This window comes from Malania oleifera, chromosome 1 (genome assembly GCF_029873635.1).
Source record: "Malania oleifera isolate guangnan ecotype guangnan chromosome 1, ASM2987363v1, whole genome shotgun sequence".
NCBI lineage: Eukaryota > Viridiplantae > Streptophyta > Magnoliopsida > Santalales > Ximeniaceae > Malania > Malania oleifera.
Genome location: NC_080417.1, coordinates 65071238 through 65095533, shown reverse-complemented (window position 1 = coordinate 65095533; position 24296 = coordinate 65071238).

Here is a 24296-nt window from a genome sequence, read left to right as displayed (position 1 = left end):
AGAATAAATGAGAGTGTAAGCTTTAGAAGATAATTGCAAAAACACTCTTACTAAATTATTTTTGCAATAAGGATGAGTAAGAACTGAAGTGGAGAGCTTGAATGTGAAAAATAGGGTTTTGGAATTTTAGACAGAATTTGCTCATGATGTTTGCTAATTTAGCGCTAATCAAACCAAATGAGGGGGTATATATAGACACCCCAAAAAATACAACCGTTCAGGACCTATTTGGTATTTTTAAGAAAGTTTAAGTAGGGTTAATAAAGAATAGCCACATTTTAACCTCGGTAAAAATCAAGCAACTCGAGAGTTTCGGTCGACCATTTTTAAGGTTCAGCCAACTAGATTACTAGGTTTGGTTGACCAGGATATTTTTGAACTGAGGTTTTGGTCGACCATTTTTTAGGCAATTTTGATCCTCCGAGGTTCAATTGACCAATTTCATAAGTTCAGTCGACCAGGTCATATTATAACTAGGAGTTCGGTTGACCAGAGCATTTAGAATTCCCCACGTGCTAGTTTGGTTGACCAGAGTGTTGGAGGTCACTTTTAAGATGGTCGACCAAATGGTTAACATTTGATCCTGGGGAGGTTGGGTCGACCGAAAGTCTATGCGCGTTCTGGTTCGGCCAACCTAACACACTAAACTTGTGCATTCAAGCCAAGATTTCAATTTAAAGTCACCCTTTCTCACATAATTCTTATTTCTAAGTTATACGAGACTTTTTGTAACGACCCAAAATTCCAAGCTATATTTTTTTTATTTATATATCCGTAATGCTATAAAACATAATCTCTGATATCCTGTAAATAAACATCTGTCATCTTCACGGCCTATAGTAGGCACCATAGTAACCTGTGCGAATCCTGTGTTCTACCTATGTAGCGAAAAAACATAATATCTAATACATAACCCAAAATACACAATACTAGAGTTCTACGGACCCACCTGTATATACATACACACATATACATCATTTCCAAAAATCCTAAAATACTGTGGGCTCTACTATCTAGACCAAGACTCACCCCAAAACTATGCTAACTCAGCCGCCTCCTCTACCACTGGGTCAGCCCTGCCCGCCTCTCTGGGTTACCTAAAATATTTATAATTGATTACGAGCCGAAACTACGTAATTGAACGTTTAACCCGAGCTTTATGGTTTATATTTTTAATTAAATGTCCAAAATTTTTCAATATTTTAATAAAATTCCAAAATCATCATTCTTGAACTTTATTGCATTATTTATGAAATTTTGGTAATTTTTTGTCACAGGAAAATTCCCGGGAATCAAAACCAACACCTATTCGTATTTTGTGCATAACTTTTCTATCCAAGCTCTGATCGAGACAATTAAAATTTATAGAGAAAGAGAAAAGGATTATCTACAACTTTTGTGTTTTGATTTTTTTGAGAAAAGGACTCCAGAAGAGTCAGATTTGCGATGAACATAGAATGAAAAAAATGAAAAAAAAAGTACAACAATTCGGGTCAAGTTGCCGGGTCAAGTTGGCTGAATCCGGGTCTAGGGCTTTCTTCCCCAATCTTTATTTATTCTTCTCTTCCCCTCTTCCCAGGTGTGCCCTGCGCACCAAGCTCTTCTCTTGGCTCTCCTTTGTTGTTGTTCTTCTTCTTCTTCTTCTTTGTTTTATTTTATTTCAATTTCTGCTTTGCTATTCTCTTCCCTACTTTTCCCTTCTCTTCTTCCCCTTTCTCTTCTTGTTTTTTCCCTTGGTTATGTCTTTGTTTTCTCTTATTGTTCTTCCCTATTCTCTTCCCCAATCTTTCCCTACTCTTCTTCCTTAAATCCCTCTGCCCCCTGTCCTCTCCGGTAGCCTTGTAGCCACCCAAAGCAGCAGTGCCGTCTTGTAGAACCAGCTGCAACTCCACACAGCAGCCCCTGCACGACACCGACAGCAACTCTCTACTGCAACAGTTTCTCCAACCCGAGAACACACAGCAGCAGCAGCCACGGCTTCACCAACAGTTACTCCACCGAAGCCACAGCAACCCGTGAGCATCCAACACCAGCACACGGCCAGACCACCATCTTCTGTAGCATCCTCTCCTCTGGCCACAGCACTGTCTCGGCCAGCAACACAGCAGTAGCAAGCCTCTCTGCTCCCGCCTTCATCACAGCCACCCAAGACTACAACCCTCTGTTCCAGCTTCAACCGAGGACAACCAACCAACACAGGCTCTGTTTTACTCTCTCTCTCTCTCTCTCTCTCTCTCTCTCTCTCTCTCTCTCTCTCTCTCTCCTTCTCTATTCTTTTCTTTTACTTTATTTTATTTGGATATTATGATTTTGTTCTTCTTTTTGAAGCTTAAGTAATCTAGATTTAATTGCTTATTATTCAAGTGACTATTGTTTTTTTTATTTATTGAAGTTTATGGAAAGATGTAATTTTAAATTGCTGCAACTTGGTTATTTATTTAGTGATAGATTTAATTAATGCTTTAGTTTATTTAATTAATTTAGTGAAGTTTGGTTCAGTTCTGGTATAAAATTAAAAAAAAATAATAATAATAATAACATACAAAGTTTGTGTTTTTATTGTGTCCCGTAATCGTTTAGGTTGATTGATAGTTTAATTTTAGTTCGCGTTCTTGATTCGTGTTAAAAGTTCAATTTTTAGTCTGTGTTTGGATCTGATTGAGTTTCCATTCCTGCATGTTTTAATTCCTTACTTGTAGTTGCCATATTTAATAATGCGTGTTTAGGTATTTCCTCGGGTAGCCTAGGGTTTCCTTTATTGTTATTTAATTTTGTGCGTGCTAGTTTTAGGACTTTAAATCGCGTGTCATTTAATTTGTTAAGAATGAAATCAACCAATCTTGAAAACCCGAATCTAAACTGAGTTCCATACCAATTTAATTTTGATTGGGAGAACGTTAAATCCGAGATTAAAACGCATTCCCTGAGGAGACGATCTAGCCCTTGGGCTTAATATTATACGACGTAACTCCTATACTTGGGATAGCTTTCGAGCTGCTCATTTTTCGAGTGAGTCAATAATGCTAGGGGGAGACACCTTTTTAGCAAGGAGAAAATAGGTTATTACCAGTGTGTGGCATATGATTCTATACATAAATTATAACCTTTAATTAAAACTGTAAATAGGATATTATGTAAAAAGTATCAGTATAACAATCCACATCTATGTCATTTAAAATACATTATTTTCTGAGTTATCTATTCAAACGTAGTTCTACATATAATAAGTAATCTCTATTTTCTATGAATGCTATAATACATACATAACTTTGAAAACTTCCCCGAGATGGTTGTATGTCATGATTTAACCCCTTATGTCTGGGTTGTGCAGCCCGTAGGTGGGGCTAGACACTGGTTGGCCCTCCAATGTCAGCCTAATTGTAAGCATTTGTATATTCCTTTAGCACGAAAGGCCCCACTCCACCTAGTCCAGACGCCAAGGAGTCCTCTACCTTACTTGTGGCACAATCGGTTGTACCATACTCTATCTGAGACATATGGTTGCACTGTCTATGCTGTATAGCTATGGTACCGTACTCTGTAAACTGCTCTATTTCATCAGGGTCTGATACTATATAATACTACTTCTATATAAGATCTATCTATTTTACCATGACTCTGTATCATTAGTATTAACCTTGATTCTGTAATTCTCTGTATTAACCATGACGCTGTAAATCTCTGTAATTCTGTATAATCTGTATTTTTGTATAATATGTATTTCTGTATGTCATGGTTCTATGTTGTGTATATCATGGTTCTGTAAAGCATTCTATATAATCATGGTGCTGTATAACTCTGTATAAACATGTTTCTATAAAATAATGTATTACATGGTTCTGTATAATACTATATAAACATGGTTCTCTAAAATATTGTATAAACATGGTTTTGTAAAATACTGTATAGACATATTTCTGTATAACCATGTAAACTATAATTCTGCAAGCCTCTATATGGCTATAGCTCAGTATATAAAATTGTATAAGTTGTAATTCATAACTCTGTAAAAACTATATAATCATAAGTTTGTAAATCTGTATAAAATTATGTAAATATTCCAGTATTTTCCTCATGTCACACAATTAAATAAAACTCTATAAATATCTACTGTAATATTGTATGGTTTCCATGCCTTATTTAGTTTAAAACCATACTCAGTAACTCATATTCAAGTACTATGCTTGTTGGCCTTACAAGACTTAAAATCTTGTTATCTTGTTTTGATGCTAACAAACAAGTGGAATTTAACGTATTTGAGTGAGTAATGTTATCTCAGGGCTCATATATGAGAAAGCAAGGTCAAAGTGCTCACAAGGATCAAATGAAGCTTAAAAGAGTCAAAGCATGGATTTAAAGATAATATTTTAAAGCTTGAAGAAAATGAGGACATGGATGATAAGACAAAGAAAATTTAGAAGTCAAAAGAGAAAAATAAAAGCAAAGAGAAAGAGCTCAAAGAAAGACAAAGCATGAAGACTCAAGAAACCTAGAATGTGAAAAGTCTTAGAAGTATTCATGTAAGTACTTTACTGTTTAAATATTGTTTGAAAAATTATGAAGCTCTTACTTTAACTTCTTGGACCTAAATAACTTTTAACATACTTGGAAAATATATTTATAAGGTCAAAAATGTTTCAAAAAGGTTAGAATCATTTTTGGAATGAAAAACACCAAAAACAGGATTTCCCAATTGCTATCATTTTTCATACATCCGCATTGAGGTGCAATTTTCTCCATCAAAATTTAACAAATGTTCAACATGAAAGTTGTAGGATTTTCTCTTAGCTTTCTTTTGACACCAAGAAACCTAATTTGGATTTGTATATAAAAAGTTATAACTAAAATACGAAAACGGGGTTGAAGCTGTCAGCTAACTGAACACTATTCACGGCGGAACATCAAGAGACTGAACTGGACACTTCGGTCATCTGATCCTTAAACCTCAGTCGTCTGAAGAATATAGTCAGTTGACTGAAGATTAAGTTCAGTCATTGCTGAAATTTGTTTAAAGAGGCAGAACCACCTCAAATGACTGAACTCAAAAGTTTAAACGTCGGAACACTGTTAACGGGCATATTTTTTCCAAAATTTTATTTTTTAAATATTCGTTACTTGGGCTCCAAACTTTCTAAAAACTTGGGAAATACTCCAAGTAAACTTGTGCAATAAGAAAACCCTTTTGAATGCCTATAAATACATGGTTTTGCAAATTGAAATACACCATGAATTGAAAATTTTGTTTGAGAAGCTAAAAGCACTCTTGTTCTTACAAAGTTCTCTTGTTCACTCATTGAAAATCTCTTTTGCTGAGATATTCTGAAGTGCTGATCCTTCCTCCTCTAAATTCCTACTACTAATCCTCATCTAAGAAGGATATTGGTGAATTCTACACTTGAGCTTCATTCTATTTCATATTGATATTTCTACATTAAAGTATATTATTATGTTGTAACTGTTGTACTAATCAGCTCTTTGAGAAGAAAATTCTTGTACACATATTTTGGTTTTATTTCTTGTAGATTGACCATTCCAAGGATTGTTTGGATCATTGGCTAAGCAAGGGGATATTGCTTAGAGAGGCGGGCTATAGCCTAGTTAAGGAGTGACCGAACGAGAGGACATCGTTTGGAGAGGCGAGCTCTAGCCTAAGTAAGGAGTGACCGAATGAGGGTACGTCGATTGGAGAAGGCGGGCTTTAGCCTTAACCAAGGAGTGTTGTAAATTTTTGTTCTGCCCGTTAAAGGAACGGGTTTAATGAATCCTTTGGTGGTTTGCCAAAGGTGAGGACATAGGCTGGGTGTAAGCCAAACCTCATAAAAATCCCGATCTTACTCTTTTTTTCCCTTACTCTTTATTTTCAGTACATTTATATTGCATGGATGGTTTAACTGAAAATCATTTCCTGATCTAATTTTGATTTGGGTTGTAGAAATCGAAAGGGAGTACGCTGGTTATATCATATCTTGCAGAAACTATACGGGAGTACGTTACTTGGTTAACATCCCAAAGATAAATTAACTAAGAGTTTATTTGAGTTCTGAATATTGGCAAGAGTGTGGATATTGTGTTGATTAGATGTTATATTGCACATCATATTGAAGAATAAAAACCATCAATACAGGGCTTTATATCAGCAAGTACAAATTTCATATATACATGGCTTATATAAACAAACAAACCATTTTTAGTTCTTATATTACCAAAGTGTTGCATGTGTTAATTTTGATTTGGTTGTTTACTTTCAAATTGTGCTTGATTGTTTGGTAAAATTAAATGATTGATTACTTGGATGGTTGAATGATTGTGTTGTTGTGAATTGAATTGAGAAATAAACTTTTGCTGAAAGTCTGAAAAATCAACAAGAAGTTAAGAATTGAAATAAAAGAAGTTTAAGGATTCTTAAAAGGAATTAAAAGGAAATTTTAAAATCCAATTCTCTCCCCCCCCCCTCTTGGGACTACACCTTGCTTTTCATTTGGTATCAGAGCGGGGTTATAGCAAATATTAATTAGTAGCTATAAAAAGATCCTAATGGCACACTTAGGCGTAGCTCCCTTTGGAGAGGGACAATCTTCAACTAGGTCACCAATCTTTTGTGGACACAACTATACATTTTGGAAAAAAAGAATGTAAATATACCTTCAAACCATAGATTGGAAAGGTTGGGAGGTTGTCACGGTTGGTGATCTAATTCCTGCCACATTAGTAGATGGAAAACAAATACCTAAGGGAAAGAAAGACATGACTGAAGAGATTATAAAATGTTGCAAATAAACTCTAGCGCTATGAATGCTCTATATTGTTCTTTATATGCCAATGAATTTAATAGAGTAATGGCTTGCAAATCAGCTAAGGAAATATGGGACAAGCTTGAAGTCACTTACGAAGGCACTATAGATGTTAGGGATAATAGGATTGATATGCTTACAAGTGAATATGAAGCTTTTAGGATGAACCCGGATGAATCCGTAACTAATATGTTTACTAAGTTCACTGACATAATAAATTCCCTAAATGCACTAGGAAAAACCTATACTACTTATGAGATGATTAGGAAAATTCTTAGAGGGCTGCCACCAAAATGGGAACCATAAGTCACTGCCATAGCTGAAGGAAGAAATTTGAAAACGACTTCCTTAGATGAGTTAATAGGTTCTCTACTTACATATGAAATGGCGATAAATGAAAGAAGTGTAAAAACTAAAGCCCAAGAATCTATAGCCTTCAAAGCCTCAAACTCTAGTAGTGAAGAAGAAATGGATGAAGATGAAGTAGCTTTCATATCTAAAAGGCTAGCAAGGATACTAAGAAGGAGAAACAAATTCAAAAGAAGAAATCAAAACTCTGAATCAGAAGAAGAAGAAGAAACTAATACAAAGAAATCAAAGAATAAAACTCCCACATGTTACAATTGCAACAAAGCTGAACATATAAAACCAGAATGTCCACTACTAAAGAAAGAGTCTAAAAAGAAAAACAAAAAGGCCATGAAAGTCATTACTTGGGACTTGATGAGTACAAATAGTTCGGAAAATGAATCAAGTGACCAAGAGGTTACTTATACGTGCTTTATGGCTTGGGATAATGAGGAAAGCTCCTCATCTAAATCTTTAAATAATTGTTGTAGTGATGAATCCAATGATGAGTGTATGTCATCTTATGAAGAACTTCAAAATGACTTATTCAAAGTACTTAAGATGCCGATCAAAGTAACCAAACAAAACTCATCATTGCAAAATAAGAATAAAGGAATTATGAAAGAGTTAGAATCACTTAAAACTACTGAAAGGGAAAAGGATTCAAGAATCAAGGAAATAGAAAGTAACAATGAAGATATGACAAAGGAGTTAGAATCTAAAAATCTTGCTGAAAATGAAAAGGACTTGAAAATTAAAGAATTAGAAAGCAAGAATGAAAAGATGATAGAAGACTTTCGATCCCTATCCTCTATAGAATATAAGAAAGATATATATATTTCTGAATTAGAGGATAAGATAAGAAAACTATCTCTAGAATTAGAGAAATCACTAAAGAAAGTTGATGGCAAGAAAGATATAGAGATAAATGATCTCAAAAATAAAATTGAAGATAAAGAAAAGATCATTTATAACTTCACTAAAGGAAAGGCAAACTTTGACAAAATGATAGGCTCACAAAGGATGACCTTAAACAAAGAAGGCATTGGATTTAATGGGGTTGAAAATAAAAAGAAAAAGAATTTTTACATGGGTTATTTTTCAAAAGCCTCCAAAGACTATGCTACCACATCTAGTAATGCTTACACTAACACCATATGCTATCAATGTAAGAAGAAGGGACATATAAAGTTTGAATGTCCATTTAAAAGAAAGGGTGTGAAGACTAAACAAATGTGGAGAGTAAAAGAAACATCCCTTGTGAAACCTACCGGACCCAAAAAGGTATGGGTACCTAGATAAAAAGCCTTGAAAATCTCAAAGTGTTTATTGAAACACATAAAAAAAATTAAATAACATTGTTGGCCAAAATAATAGAATGATTCATACAAGCTTAAAATAGAGAGTTTTAAAATCTGGAAAGAAAATTCATATGAAAGCAAAAATCAAGCATATTACATGAATATTTTGATAAGAAATATTTTAAGAATGAGAGATACTTGAAGACAACTTGAGCAATATTACAAAGCAAATAAAAATGAAATACATGTTGTGCTAATTTGCTATATACTACATATGTATGATCATGAGCATGAATCTTGATATAAAATTAATTTTTAACTATGCATGCTAAATCAAGTGGATAAAGTTGTCTTGTGCTGCTCTTTATATTGGTATTCATGAGCTATGAATAATATTTTTGATATCCATGAACTATGCATGATGTGATATTAGCTTTGGTATCTAAAAAGTATTTTTGGTATCACATTTTAAAAATTTTAATTGGTTTCACAATTTAAAAGGCTCAATTGGTATCACAAATTGATATTTAAGAATGATAAGCATAATTGAACTCATGAGCATGTTATGATATTGATGATAACATGATATTAGTATTTGATGAGTGTGTTCATGAGAACATACAAGATATGAATCAATATATGAAGTATGGATAATAAACTTAAAAGCATAATTGGTATCAAATTTGAATGTATTAAATTCAGGGGGAGTATTATGACTTATTGTTTGTATTATGTTTCTTCCCTAATTATTAAATTGGAATCATGGAATAAATAATTGGTATCATGAATTATTATGCATGATGAAGTTTAAAGAACTATATTTTTTATTGTCGCTCATAGCCTTAGTATTTAAAGTGTTACTTTTTTTTATCGATGTCAAAAGGGGGAGAAGTTTTAGGCAGAAAAAATTGAGCATGATATTAAAAATTGGAAGCTTATTGAAATATATATATCAAAAGGAGGATAAGTATTTGATATTGAGATTGATTGATATTAATATTGAATAATGTGATTTTGATATATGAGCATAATAGTAAAAGAGTTTTTGAAATTGATCATGACATTGTTAAGTTTGTCAATATGATGCTTATTGAAAGGGGGTGCCTTTTTAAGGCTTTATGATGCTTACTGAAAAAGGGGAACCTTTTTAAGGCTTACTCAAATTTTTGCTCCTTGTTTGTAATCATCAAAAAGGGGGAGATTGTTGGCCTTACAAGGCTTAAAATCTTGTTATCTTGTTTTGATGATAACAAACAAGTGAAATTTAACGTATATGTGTGAGTAATGTTATCTCAAGGCTCATATATGAGAAAACAAGGTCAAAGTGCTCACAAGAATCAAATGAAGCTTAAAAGAGTCAAAGCATGGATTTAAAGATAATATTTTAAAGCTTGAAGAAAATGAGGACATGGATGATAAGACAAATAAAAGTTAGAAGTCAAAAGAGCAAAAGAAAATCAAAGAGAAAGGGCTCAAAGAAAGATAAAGCATGAAGACTCAAGAAACCTAGAATGTGAAAAGTCTTAGAAGTCTTTATGTAAATACTTTAATGTTTAAATATCGTTTCAAATATTATGAAGCTCTTAAGTTAACTTCTTGGGCCTAAATACCTTTTAACATACCTATAAAATATTTTAATAAGGTCAAAAATTATTTCAAAAAGATTAGAATCATTTTTGGAATGAAAAACACCAAAAAGAAGATTTCCCAATTGCTGTCATTTTTCATACATCCGCATTGAGGTGCCATTTTATCTATCGAAAACTCCTTATTTTTAAAAATATTCAACATGAAAGTTGTAGGATTTTATCTTAGCTTTGAAAGTTGTAGAATTTTGTCTTAGCTTTCTTTTGAAACCAAGAACACCTAATTTGGAGTTTTATAGATAAAGTTATGACTAAAATACTGAAATGGGGTCGAAGCTGTCAGCCAACTGAACACTGTTCACGGCGGAACATCAGAAGATTGAACTGGACACTTCGGTCATCTGACCTTTAAACCTTGGTCATTTGAATAATATATTCAGTTGACTAAAGATTAAGTTCAGTCATCTGAAGATTTTTTTGAAATGTTTTTAAAGAGGCAGAACCACCTCGGACAACTGAACTCGAAAGTTCAGACGTCTGAACACTGTTAACGAGCATATTTTTTCAAAAATTTTATTTTTAAAATATTGGTTGCTTGGGCTCCAAACTTTCAAAAAACTTGGGAAGTACTCCAAGTAAACTTGGGCAACAAGAAAACCTTTTTGAATGCCTATAAATACATGGTTTTGCAAATCAAAATACACCATGAATTGAAAAATCCATTTGTGAAGCTAAAAGCACTCTTGTTCTTACAAAGTTCTCTTGTTCACTCATTGGAAATCTCTTTTGTTGAGATATTCTGAAGTGCTAATCTTTCCTCCTCTAAATTCCTACTGCTAATCCTTATCTAAGAAGGAAATTGGTGAATTCTACACTTGAGTTTCATTCTATTTCATATTGATATTTCTACATTGAAGTATATTATTGTGCTGTAACTGTTGTACTAATCATCTCTTTGAGGAGCAAATTCTTGTACACATATTTTGGTTGTATTTCTTATAGATTGACCATTCCAAGGATTGTTTGGATCATTGGCTAAGCAATGGGATATTACTTAGAGAGGCGGGCTCTAGCCTAGTTAAGGAGTGACCGAATGAGGGGGCATCGTTTGGAGAGGCGGGCTCTAGCCTAAGTAAGGAGTGACCAAACGAGGGTGCGTCTTTTGGAGAAGGCGGGCTCTAGCCTTAACCAATGAGTGTTGTAAAGGTTTGTTTTGCCCGTTAAAAGAATAGGTTTAGTGAATCCATTAGTGGTTTGCCAAAGGTGAGGACGTAGGCTGGGTATAAGCCGAACCTCGTAAAAATTCCGATATCACTCTCTCTTTCCTTTACTCTTTATTTTCAATACATTTATATTGCATGGATGGTTTAACTGAAAATCATATAAACTACGTAATTTAGAAATCAAGTAAACTTCAAGCCTAATTTTGATTTGGGTTGCAGAAACTGAAAGGGAGTACGTTGGTTATATCATATCTTGCGGAAACCATACGGGAGTACGTTACTTGGTTAACATCCCAAAGATAAATTAATTGAGCGTTTAGTAGTTTTGAATATTGGAAAGAGTGTGGATATTGTGTTGATTAGATGTTATATTACACATCATATTGAAGAAGCAAAACCATCAATACAGACATTTAGATCAGCAAGTACAAATTTCATATATACAAGGTCAAAAAAACCATTTTTAGTTCTTATATTACCAAAGTGTTGCATGTGTTAATTTTGGTTTGGTTGTTTACTTTCAAATTGTGCTTGATTGGTTGGTATAATTAAATGATTAATTACTTAGATGGTTGAATGATTGTGTTGCTGTGAATTGAATTAAGAAATAAGCTTTTGCTGAAAGTCTGAAAAATCAACAAGTTAAGAATTGAAATAAAAGAAGTTTAAGGATTCTTAAAAGGAATTAAAAGAAAATTTTAAAATCCAGTTCACCCCCCCTCTTGGGACTACACCTTGCTTTTCAGTGCTATAATGATAAAATCTCTAAATTATCTGGCATAACATATTTTCCCTTACATGACTATCTAAGCTCTGCTTACTATTTCTCTATCTCACGCCTGCAGTGTTCGTAATTCCAAACCCTAAATTTACACCCATATGAATAAATTCATGTCAATCAACTGAATATCTAGAACAACTATCGTATTTGGGTTTTCCTCAACACACATATTCACAATTTTCTAAACCATAAACTGTTTATTATTCTACTTGGGTTCCTAAGAAAATACCAGCCAAAAATCCTTAACCCGCTTGCGGTATTCTCACCAAACCCTGCATTTCATAAATTCTCAAATCTTCAGTTCAACTCCAAAACTATATTTATATTCACATTGCTAAGTCTATTCATCCCATAATTAAGATAAACAACTCATAAATACTTAGATAACACATTTACCTCAGTTTTGGGATGGAGCCCCAAAACCGCAAACCAAAATTCCGCTCCACCTACGTTGTAGAGAATCTTCCTAGGAACCTTGTAGTGGTTCTTGATTGTTGAAATGAGGCTTAACGAAGCAAAATTTGTAGAGAGAAGTGAGAGAGGTTCGTGGGTTAGGAGATAAGAGAGAGGGTATTTGATTTTTATGTTTAAAATGCATCTCTCGGTATTTTATATTCTTCAGCATTGTCTCAGAAAACCGTCGACGATTTTCTCGGCTTATCAGAAAATCGTCTCTAGTTTTCTATTAACCGGTCCCAAAATTATCGTTTTACCTTTACTTGGTCGCGGTTAAAACCTAAAACCGTCACCGGTTTTCTAGCTTCTTTAGAAATTGTCGTTGATTTTCTCCTTCTCCAACCAGAAATCCATTTTTTTAAATTTATTTTATCATTTTATTTTTCCGGGTCACTACATTCTCCCCTCCTTATAAAATTTCGCCCTCAAAATTTACTATCTGTGCTATACACCATCATTTGAGGAAAAATTGACTACTTATTTTATTAATTACTCTCACTTGTGGTGGAGGAATATCGTGGTTACATTCAGGGTTTTTGGAGACTACAAGTATACACATAAAAAGAAAATTCTCCCAAAAGCAAAAACACTATCTATCCTATAACCTAAAATACCACTTATACATACATCATCATGCCTTGTATAAAATAAAACCAAACTCTATCTACTTGATTTATTACTACTCCTCTCTATCTAATGTTGATCCCTATTGAACAGATGTGGGTACTTATGCCATATTTCTTCCTCAAGCTCCCACAATACTTCCTCTACTACATGATTCCTCCACAGGACTTTTACTAGTGGAATTCTTTTAGTACACAATTCTTGTTCTTTTCTATCTAAGATCTGTACTGGCATATCCTCATATGCTAGTGTGTCCTTGAGCTTTATTTCCTTGTAACTGATGACGTGGGAGGGATCTGGGACGTATTTCCTTAACATGGAAACATGAAATACATCGTGTATTCTGGATAGAGTTGGTGGTAAAACTAGCCTGTAGGTAACTGGACCCACTCTCTCTAGTATCTCGAATAGGTCAATAAACCTAGGCCTCAGCTTACCCTTATTCCTAAATCTCATAGCCCCTCTTAGTGGTGCTACTTTTAAAAACACCTAATCTCCCACATCAAACTCCAACTTCTGGGTGGCGAGTATATTTTTAGCTTTTTTGCCAACTCTGAGCTACACTAATTCTATCTTTAATAAGTCGGACTTTATCGTACGCCTATTGTACTGATTCTGGTCCCAAAACTCACCTCTCACCCATTTCATTCTAGTATAATGGAAAACGACACATCTGACCATATAATGCCTCATAAGGTGCCATGTTGATGCTGGTTTGATAGTTGTTATTATACGCAAGCTCAACTAGCGGCATATACTGGTCCAACTACCCCTGAAATCCAACACACATGCTCGTAGCATATCCTCAAGTACCTGGATCATTCTTTCTTTCTGCCCATCAGTCTGAGGATGGAATGCCACGCTGAATGATAACTGACACCTCAGAGCCTCCTGTAAGCTCCTCCAAAATCGAGATATGAAACGTGGGTCTCGGTCTGAAACTATAGACACTGACACTCCATGTGGTCGAACTATCTCCCAAATGTATATCTCTGCCAGTCTATACATAGGGTACCTAACTTTAATAGGAAGAAAGTGGGCCTTCTTCGTTAGTTGGCCTATAATCACCCAAATGGTGTTCTATCCGTGTAGCGCCGGCGGTAACCCTAAAACGAAGTCCATAGAGATATGGTACCACTTCCACTTGGGAATGTGGAGTGGCTGCAACCATCCTAACAGCCTCTGGTGCTCAGCCTTCACCTGCTGGCATGTCAAACACTGCTCCTTGAATTCAACTATCTCCCTATTTATGTCACTCCACTAGAATGATTCCTGGAGATCCCGATACATTTTATTACTATTAGGATAAACTGTGTGTAGGGATCTATGTGCCTCCTCTAAAATAGCTCTCCTAATCCCAGCATCTGCAGGCACACGCAGTCTAGTATGGAACCTCAAGGCCTCATTCTGAAATACTAAACTCCTTCCCCTGTCTGTCCTACATTTTCTCTATCAAACTCTACCAATTCTGTGTCATTCTTCTGGGTAGCTTGAATTCCTTCTTGCAAAGTAGGCTGTAACACTAGGTTGGAAATGAATGCCTGATGATCACCCTCTATCAGCTCCACGCCTAGCCTCTCCAAATCCATCTGAATAGGATGCTGAATCTCCCCTGCTGACATCGTTGCTTCTGATGCTTTTCGGCTCAATGCATCAGCCACCACGTTTTTTTTTTTCCTGGGTGGTAGCTAATGGTGCAATCATAGTTTTTAATGAGCTCTAACCATCTTCTTTGCCTTATATTCAATTATTTTTGAGTGAATAAATACTTCAAACTTTTATGATCAGTGAAGATTTCACATTTCCCACCATAAAGATAATGCCTATAGATTTTTAGATCATACATTACTGCAACTAACTCTAGATCGTGCACAGTGTAGCTCTTTTCATATTCTTTAAGTTGCTAAGATGCGTAAGCAATGACCTTCCCGTGCTACATTAACACGCACCTGCGTCCCTTCTTGGACGCGTCACTGTATATCACAAAACTATCTTCTCCCGATGGAATAGATAGTATTGGTGCAGTGATCAGCTGCTGCTTCAATTCCTGGAAGCTCTGCTCACAATCATTGGTCCATTCAAAATTTATGTTTTTTCTCATGAGTCTTGTCAGTGGACCCAATAATCTGGAAAAACCATCTACAAAGCGTCAGTAATACCCTGCTAGACCTAGAAAACTTTTGACCTCCTGAATATTTCCCGGTCTCACTCAATTCACCATTGTTTCTATTTTACCCGGATCAACTGATATACCGTCCCTAGAGATCACATACCCGAGGAAAGTGACCTGTCTCAGCCAGAATTCACATTTCTTGAATTTAGAGAACAATTTCTTTTTTCTCAGTATCTGCAAAACCAACCTTAGATGATTCTCGTGCTTCTCAAAACTCTTCGAGTAGACCAGTATATCATCAATTAATACCACAACATGGTCTAAGTACTGGTGGAACACTCTATTCATTAAATCCATAAACACTACTGCTGCATTAGTCAATCCGAACAGCATTACCAAGAACTCGTAGTGCCTGTACCTCGTTCAGAAAGCTGTCTTCAAAATGTCCTCTGCTCTAACTTTTACCAAGTGATATCATAATCAAAGGTCAATCTTGGAGTAGACCTGGGTCCCCTAGAAATGATCAAATAAGTCATCAATTCTGGGAAGAGGATATTTATTCTTGATTATCAATTTGTTTATTTCTCTATAATCAATACACATTCTCATGGTCCCATTCCATTTTTCATGAACAGGATTGGGGCTCCCCAAGGTGACACACTGGGCCTAATAAACCATTTATCCAACAATTCTTGCAACTGGTCCTTCAATTCCTTCAACTCAACTGAGGCCATTCTGTAGGGCGCTTTAGATGTTGGTGTTGACCCTGGTAGTAAATCTACTACAAATTCTTTCTCTCGATCTGGTGGTAACCCAAGTAGTTCCTCTAGAAAAACATCTGAAAACTCTCTGACTATCGGAATATTAGCCTATTTCAGTTATTCTCTTGGCAACTCCTTTATGTAAGCAACATACCCTTGGTAACCACCCTGAAGCAATCTCCTTGCCTGAATAGCTGACACTAACTGCGGCGAGGCACGCACACGTGATCTCACAAATCTGAATTCCTGCTCACCCAGGGGTCTAAAGATCACTTATTTCTGATGACAATCAATGCTGACCTAATTAGTTGTGCCAGCTAGTTCATACCCAATATCATGTCAAACCCTTGTAGATCTAATACCATAAGATTAGTTGGTAACACTTTCTCCTGAATGCCCACTAGAAAGTTTTTAAGTACCCTCTTACACCTCACTATTAACCCAGTCGGCGTGGCTATTGATAACTCAACATCTAACAATTGTGCCTTAACTCGAGATAACTTAGCATATCCCGACAATACTAAAGAATGAATGACACCTGTATCAAATAGAACAACAACTTTATATGGTAAAGCAGTAAGTGTACTTGTAACGACGTCTCCAATAGCGTCGACATCTCTCGGTGTCAATGCATAAACTCTTGCCAGAGCTGTGTTCCTCTACTGCCCGCCACCTCTAGGAGCCTGATTATATCTCTGAATCTGTCTAAGGGTCGATGCTCTATTCGGTAGCCAATGACACCACTGTGCTATGTGTCCGGGTCTACCACATCCATAGCAAACAGTATTCCCCAACCGATATTCTCCCGTATTCTCCTACCGCATAGAGGGCAAATAGTGTGTGCCTGCTCGCCCTGGTGCCTATGATCCTCGGCTGGACCCTACTTGGAAACCCAGTGGCATGGGCCTCTTCCTCTGGCTCGGTGCTCCAACATCTTTCTTCTCTCTCTCCTTTGCTACTGTGACCCTATCAAAAAGTTCAGAGAAGTCCTGCAGCTTTAGAACTGCCACCTATTTATGAATTTCCCGCCTCAAGCCCCTCTCAAACATCCTCACCTTTTTTACCTAATTTGGGACGATGTAGGGGGCAAAGCGTGATAGCTCAATGAACTTCGCCGCATACTGTTGAACAATGAGATTTCCTTGAGTCAAATTCATAAATTCTACTACCTTCGCTTCTTTGACGATAGCAGGAAAATATCTGTTGAAGAATACCTCCCTGAATCGACTCCAGGTCATAACCACTGGCATGGGCATTTGTTTCTCCAATAATCTCGTGGCTGTCCACCACCTCTCGGCCTCACCTGTCAATTTATAAGTAGCATAGAAAATCCTTTGCTCATCTGTACAGTGAAGTGCCATCAGAATTTTCTTGATCTCTTGCATCCAGTTTTCGCCACTATAGGATCTGCTCCTCCTAAAAATGCCGGAGGATTCATTTTAGTAAACTTTCAATGGAACAACCCTGGTCTGTCGATGAGCCTCCCTACTCTTTAGAACTCCGCGCAATCTCAGTTATAACCTACTGAGCCACACTACGCAAAACTGCATCTGAATCCCCACCACCTGCACTAGAGGGGCCTACCCTATCATCCCCACTAGCATGAACTCTACTCCCTCCAGGGTCCATCCTGAAAAGGAAAATAAACATAAACTGAGGACCCTATCTGCATAACATAAAAAACATATTCATCTAATTATAATCTCATACCATCAATTAATTTATCGTCCTTACTCTCAATTTAGGATTCAGTTCGGAAATTGAGAAACACAACCCGAGAATAGTTTACTATGACTTTCCTGAAATCGTCACCCCAGGAAAGACATATAAACCACTACGGAAATCCTGCTTCCCGATCACAGAACAAAACCATAAATACTCATCTTAATTCCCCAACATCGACACACCGAATTCCCAATCTATTCCTATACTCAGGTATTGTTTTCCGCTGCATACTATAGTCTATAGAACCTAGCAACCTAAACTATGATGCCAAATTGTAACTACCCAAAATTCCTAGCTATATTATTTATTTATTTATATATCTTTTATGCTATAAAACATAATCTCTGATACCCTCTAAATAACATCTATCATCTTCACGGCCCATAGTAGGCGCCGTGGTAACCTGTGCAATCCCTGTGTTCTACCTAAGCAGTAGAAAAACATAATATCCAATACATATCCCAAAGTACACAATACTAGAGTTCTATGGACCCACCTGTATATACATACACACATATACATTATTTCCAAAAATCCCAAAATATTATGGGCTCTACTATCCAGCCCAAGACACACCCCAAAACTATGCTGACTCAACCGCCCCCTCTACCTTTGAGTCGGCCTTGCCCCCCTCTTTGGGTTACTTGAAATATTTATAATGCTGGGGTGAGATATCTCTTAGTAAGGAGAAAATATGTTATTACCAATGTGTGACATATGAGTCTGTACATAAATTATAACCTTTAATTAAAACTGTAAATAGGATATCATGTAAAAAGTATCAGTATAACAATCCACATCTATATATGCACCCGTAGGTGGGGCTAGACACTGGTTGGCCCTCCAATGTCAGCCTAATTGTATGCATCTGTATATGCCTCTAGCATAAAAGGCCCCACTCCACCTAGTTCGGATGCCAAGGAGTCCTCTACCCTACCTATGGTATAATCGCCTATACTATACTCTATTTGAGACGTATGGTTGAACTGTCTATATTGTATAGCTACGGTACCGTTCTCTGTAAACTGCTTTATTTCATCAAGGTATGATACTATATAATACTATTTCTATATAAGATCTATCTGTTTTACCATGACTCTGTATCATCAGTATTAACCATAATTCTGTGATTGGGATATTAACCATGACACTGTAAATCTCTGTAATTCTGTATAATTTGTATTTTTGTATAATCTATAATTCCGTATGTCATGGTTTTATGCTTTGTATATCATTGTTCTGTAAAACATTTTGTATAAGCATGGTACTATATAACTCTATATAAATATATTTCTATGAAATACTATATTACATGATTTTGTATAATACTATATAAACATGGTTCTGTAAAATACTGTATAAACATGGTTTTGTAAAATACTGTATAAACATATTTTTGTATAACCATATAAACTGTAATTCTGTAAGCCTCTATATAGTCGTAGCTCGGTATATAAAATTGTATAAGTCGTATTTCATAATTCTATAAAAACTATATAATCATAAGTCTGCAAATCTGTATAAAATTTTGTAAATATTCCATTATTTTCCTCATGCCACACAATTAAATAAAACTCTATAAATATCTACTGTAATGTTGTATGGTTTCCATGCCTTATTTAGTTTAAAACCATACTTTATAACTCATATTCAAGTACTGTGCTATACTGATAAAATCACTAAGTTATCTGGCATAACATATTTCCCCTTACCTGACTATCTAAGCTCTACTTACTGTTTCTCTATCTCACACCTCCGGCGTTCGTAATTCCAAACCTTGAATTTACACCCATATAAATATATTCTTGTCAATCAACTGAATATCCAGAACAACTATCGTATTCACGTTTTCCTAAATACACATATTCCCAATTTTCTCAACCATAAATTATTTATTATTCTACCTAGGTTCTTGAGAAAATACCCCCCAAAAATCCTTAGCCTGCCTGCGGTATTCTCACCAAACCCTACATTTCAGAAATTCTCAAATCCTCAGTTCAACTCCAAAACTATATTTGTATTCACATTGCTAAGTCTATTCATCCCATAATTAAGATAAACTACCCATAAATACTTAGATAACGCCCTTACTTAAGTTTTGGGATGGTGCTTCAAAACCCCAAATCAAAATTCCACTTTGCCTACATTGTAAAGAATCTTCCCAAGAACTCTGTAGTGGTTCCTGATTGTTGAAATGATGCTTAATGGAGCTGTAAAGAGAAGTGAGAGAGGTTCATGGGTTTGGAGAGGAGAGAGAGAGTATCTGATTTTTTTGTTTAAAATGCATCTCTTGGTATTTTATATTCTTCAGCACTGTCTCAGAAAACCGTCGATGATTTTCCTAGCTTCTCAGAAAACCGTTGTCGATTTTCTATTAACCAGCCCTAAATTACCGTTTAACCTTTACCCGGTTGTGGTTAAAACCCAAAGCCATCACTGGTTTTCTAGCTTCTTCATAAACCGTCACCAGTTCTCTCCTTCTCCGACCAAAAATCCATTTTTCTGATTTCTTTTATCATTTTATTTTTCCGGTTCACTACACTTTTCATGTGATAATTTGGGACCTAAAGCTAGTCTATGGTCTTTCAGCTTATCTATCCTATCATGCATGCAATACATTAATTATTACAGACCATAATTAATATTACGGGCCCAAAATGAAACACAAATTACAATAATAAACACTGAGTCTTTAATCTCTTTCAAGTCCATGTGTGTGCACCATATGATACTTCCAATTGATCTTGCACACAAAATCATCAACCATTAAATACCAAAGTATTTGTCATAATCAAAACAAGATATAACCTATAAGGTCAACAAAAAGTAAATAGGAAGGATTTTTAAAAGGTTTTTACAGCAATCTATTGAAAGCATGTAAATTCTATATTATCACTACTCCTACAAAGCACATCTAAGATCATGAATCATGCCTAGAATGTAGTGACCCAAAGAATAATAGTATTTTAATAATAATGAGGGAGAGAAATGGAAACAAAAACAAAAGGAGCCAATAAGCTTCGTCGATGAAGGTCTTCAGAACCTCGTCGACGAGGTCCCGTCTCGTTGGCGAGAAAATACTAAGAGAAGGATTTGTGTTACTCTAAATTTCGTCGATGAAGGGTAAGGTTCGTTGATGAATTTACTGAAGGACTCATCGACGAGGTGACGTGTCTCGTCAACGAATCTGGCCCTATAAATAGTGCAAACTTGGATTTTTATTCAAATCCAGTGCTTCTCTCTCTCTCTCTCTCTCTCTCTCTCTCTCTCTCTCTCTCTCTCTCTCTCCCCTACAGTTTCTCTCCCTTCTCTCTTCAATTTTGGCCCCACCAGTCACCGGATCGATGATCTAAAGCCACCACGACATTACTGATGAAGTTCTCTTCAAGTTTGCTAGGACAGATCATCGATGGGATCGAGTTGGATTTCATCCCAAATTCAGGGTAAGGCCTTTTAGTCAATTTTTGGCATTCTAACAGTTATAGGAAATGATGTAGGTGCAGAAATACTTATATCTTGTTTTGGAAAACGTTGTTTTCAGGGTGTTATATAGGAGGCCCTATGGGTGTTAGGCCAGTATACCATAGGGGCTTTCCAGTAGTCAGGTAAGGGAAATATGCTATGTTAGGTAATTTTAAAATATTATACAGTTTATTAAATTATGAATATTATGTATTAAAGTATGGTGTGGCTTGAGAATATGAATATAGTACAGAGATATGTTTTATGAATTTCAGTACCATGATTATACGAATTCTAGTACCATAATTATACGAATCTCACTACCATGATTATGCGAATTTCAGTACTATAATTATGCAGTTTTCAGTGTTATAATTATACAGTTCTCAGTACTATGACATATGGATTACAATTACAGTTTATTCAATATCATGGCTATTGCAGTTATTTCAGAATCATGGTAAATCAGATAGTTGTATATAGAGATATATTATATAGTATCAGTCCCTGTTGGAACATATAGTTGCAGAGCATGGTACCGTAGCTACAGATATTTATGTTATAAGTGCAATCACCTATTTAGATAATACGTGGTATTAGGTCGATCACCTAGGCCCTTGACGTGGATAGGCTCCCCATCAAATATGGGTTGAGATGGGCAGATCATACTGATGGAGTATAGTGATTTACCCTGGTCGGCCAGCCAGTGTAGATCCTACCTATGGGCTACACAACCCTGTCATGAGGGGTTAAATCATGACACACAGTTATCCACATGAAAAGTTTTCAGTTACTATTACGTATGTACAGATTTACAGAAACAGGGAACATACTTATGTATAATAGAAGTATTTTGAATAGTAACCTATAATACTGTTATGTTAAGCAACATGGAAAGGGTGGTGGATTTTATCATTTGTACTATATTTACATATTCAATTATACATGATAATATAGAAATAGATTTTCATAATATTGTAACTCATTTGCCACATTCTAGTAATAGCATATTTCGTCTTACTGAGCGTTGGCTCATCGCAGTGTTGAATCATTTTTCAGGAAGTCCAGGTAGGCAAGCAGACCAGGCTTGCAGATAGAAGGGCTCCAGTACTACCCTATTAGCAGATAGTGAATATGTTTGTGGAGGATTTTCGTATATTCCAGCATAGTTGGGGATATTTTGGGAATAGTGATATGTGTATATTTTGGAAAACATGTTAGCACTCTGGTATTGTATTGTATATAATTATATATGGATATGTTTATTTGATTTCCACTTCTTGCTGCTTAGGTTAATAATTGGGTTTAATTAGTATGGTATCAAAGTATGTTAAATATCATGGTATATATATATAAAAAAAATAAAAAAATAAAAACCCATTTAAATAGCAAGTCGTTACATAGAATGTCGTTTGGCGCAAGTTATGTTCGATTAAATATTCATCTTAGGCTAACGGCTAAGTGGACCATTCGAGGGCAGAGAGTGGTGAAGGTGAACCAACCGTCTGGAGCATGTTCGGGAACCAGGGTATACTCTATCTCAATGATCACGAATCCACCCCGTACATAAGTTGTAGCCTAATTTGTACAGATGACTAAATCCCTAACTAGGCTATCGTATCCCATAGGGTATCATCAATTTCAAAGATTTAAACTTGCATGGAAATTAAATGAAAGCATGTAAAGAAAGCATTAAAGGAAAGCATGTAAAGGAAAGCAGTAAAAAAAAGCTTGTAATGGTGGCTTTAATTGCAAACTCAATAGTTTTTCACTAACTATTAAGAGTACCACTAAAAACCCTAATCTACTTGGCAACACAAGGAATAAGAAGGTTGTCATAGGCCTTCACGAAACCAAGCATGAACCAGTACAAGAATGTAAATCAAAAGCGATAAATCTACTCTACTTTGGTTCTCAATGGCTTTCTAGGTATGTCACTAACCCAAAAGAGGCCAAAGAGGAACTCTAAGCACATTTTTGAAGCTATTATTTATAGCCAAAAGGGTTTACAAGGTTTGAACTTCAAAATAGGAAAGTTATTCCAAAATCTCACATAGAAGATCATCATTGTCGACCAAGTCACGCCCATGTTTTCCTTTGGTCTCGCCCTGGTTGAGGCTTGTGGGAAATCAGGAATTCAATCTTCATCATCTGCGACCTAGTTGCACCAATGAGTCTTACTAGTCAAGTTGCTGATCGAGATTTGTAGGATCTCAACTTCAGTTCAACTTCAGGAACTCAACTTGGTCGCCCCTAAGGGTCACTTGGTCAAACACTTGGTTGGGACTCTCGGTATTTCTTGGCTCAATAGGCTTCAGTATCTTAACCTGGTCACCCCATAGGGTCACTTGGTCGATCACTTGGTTGAACCTTGTAGCATTTCTTCTTCAGTCTGACCTTAAAATCTACAGCTTGTGACATGGTCGACCCTTTGTGTTGCTAGTCGCACCACATAGTCGAATAGGATCTTCCTCTTTTTTGATACATTGAGGCTCTAGGGGCTTGGTTAAGCAGCTGATTTGAGCCTTGTACACTCCAATTACTCATTTGGATTTTCGTAATGCTTATCTCCTCGGTTTTAACCCATTTTTCCTTAAAACATGAACAAACCTTGCATAACTCTGAACTATGTGAACAAAGGGTATATACAAGATAAAAGAAGAAAAAACAAAGGTAAATGGGGACCTAAAATAGTGCATTTTAAGGACTCATCACAACTCCCAACTTACACTTTGCTAGTCCTCGAACAAATCAAAAACTATGAATACTAAGAAAACTACAAAATCCTATCTACCTTCTCTTTCGCAAGAAACACGATTACATCTACCATTTGTAACAAGGCTTTAAACCCCTAGGTTGACCCTAGTGGACGAGTTGTAGTCTCGTGAGGGTTTTCAGGGCAACCAATCTCAGTGAACATCACATAAGATTACATGTAACACAATTATGCCATTTTACATACAAGAATACAACCTAATTACAAGTAGGCTCATCTATATATAACTCCACTATGCACAAAACTCTACAAGAAATCACTCATGCAAGTATCAACAGTGTATAGCCATCATGAAAAACATAACTCATAGTGAATCAACTAGAAATTGCAATTCATAGTTAATATCATC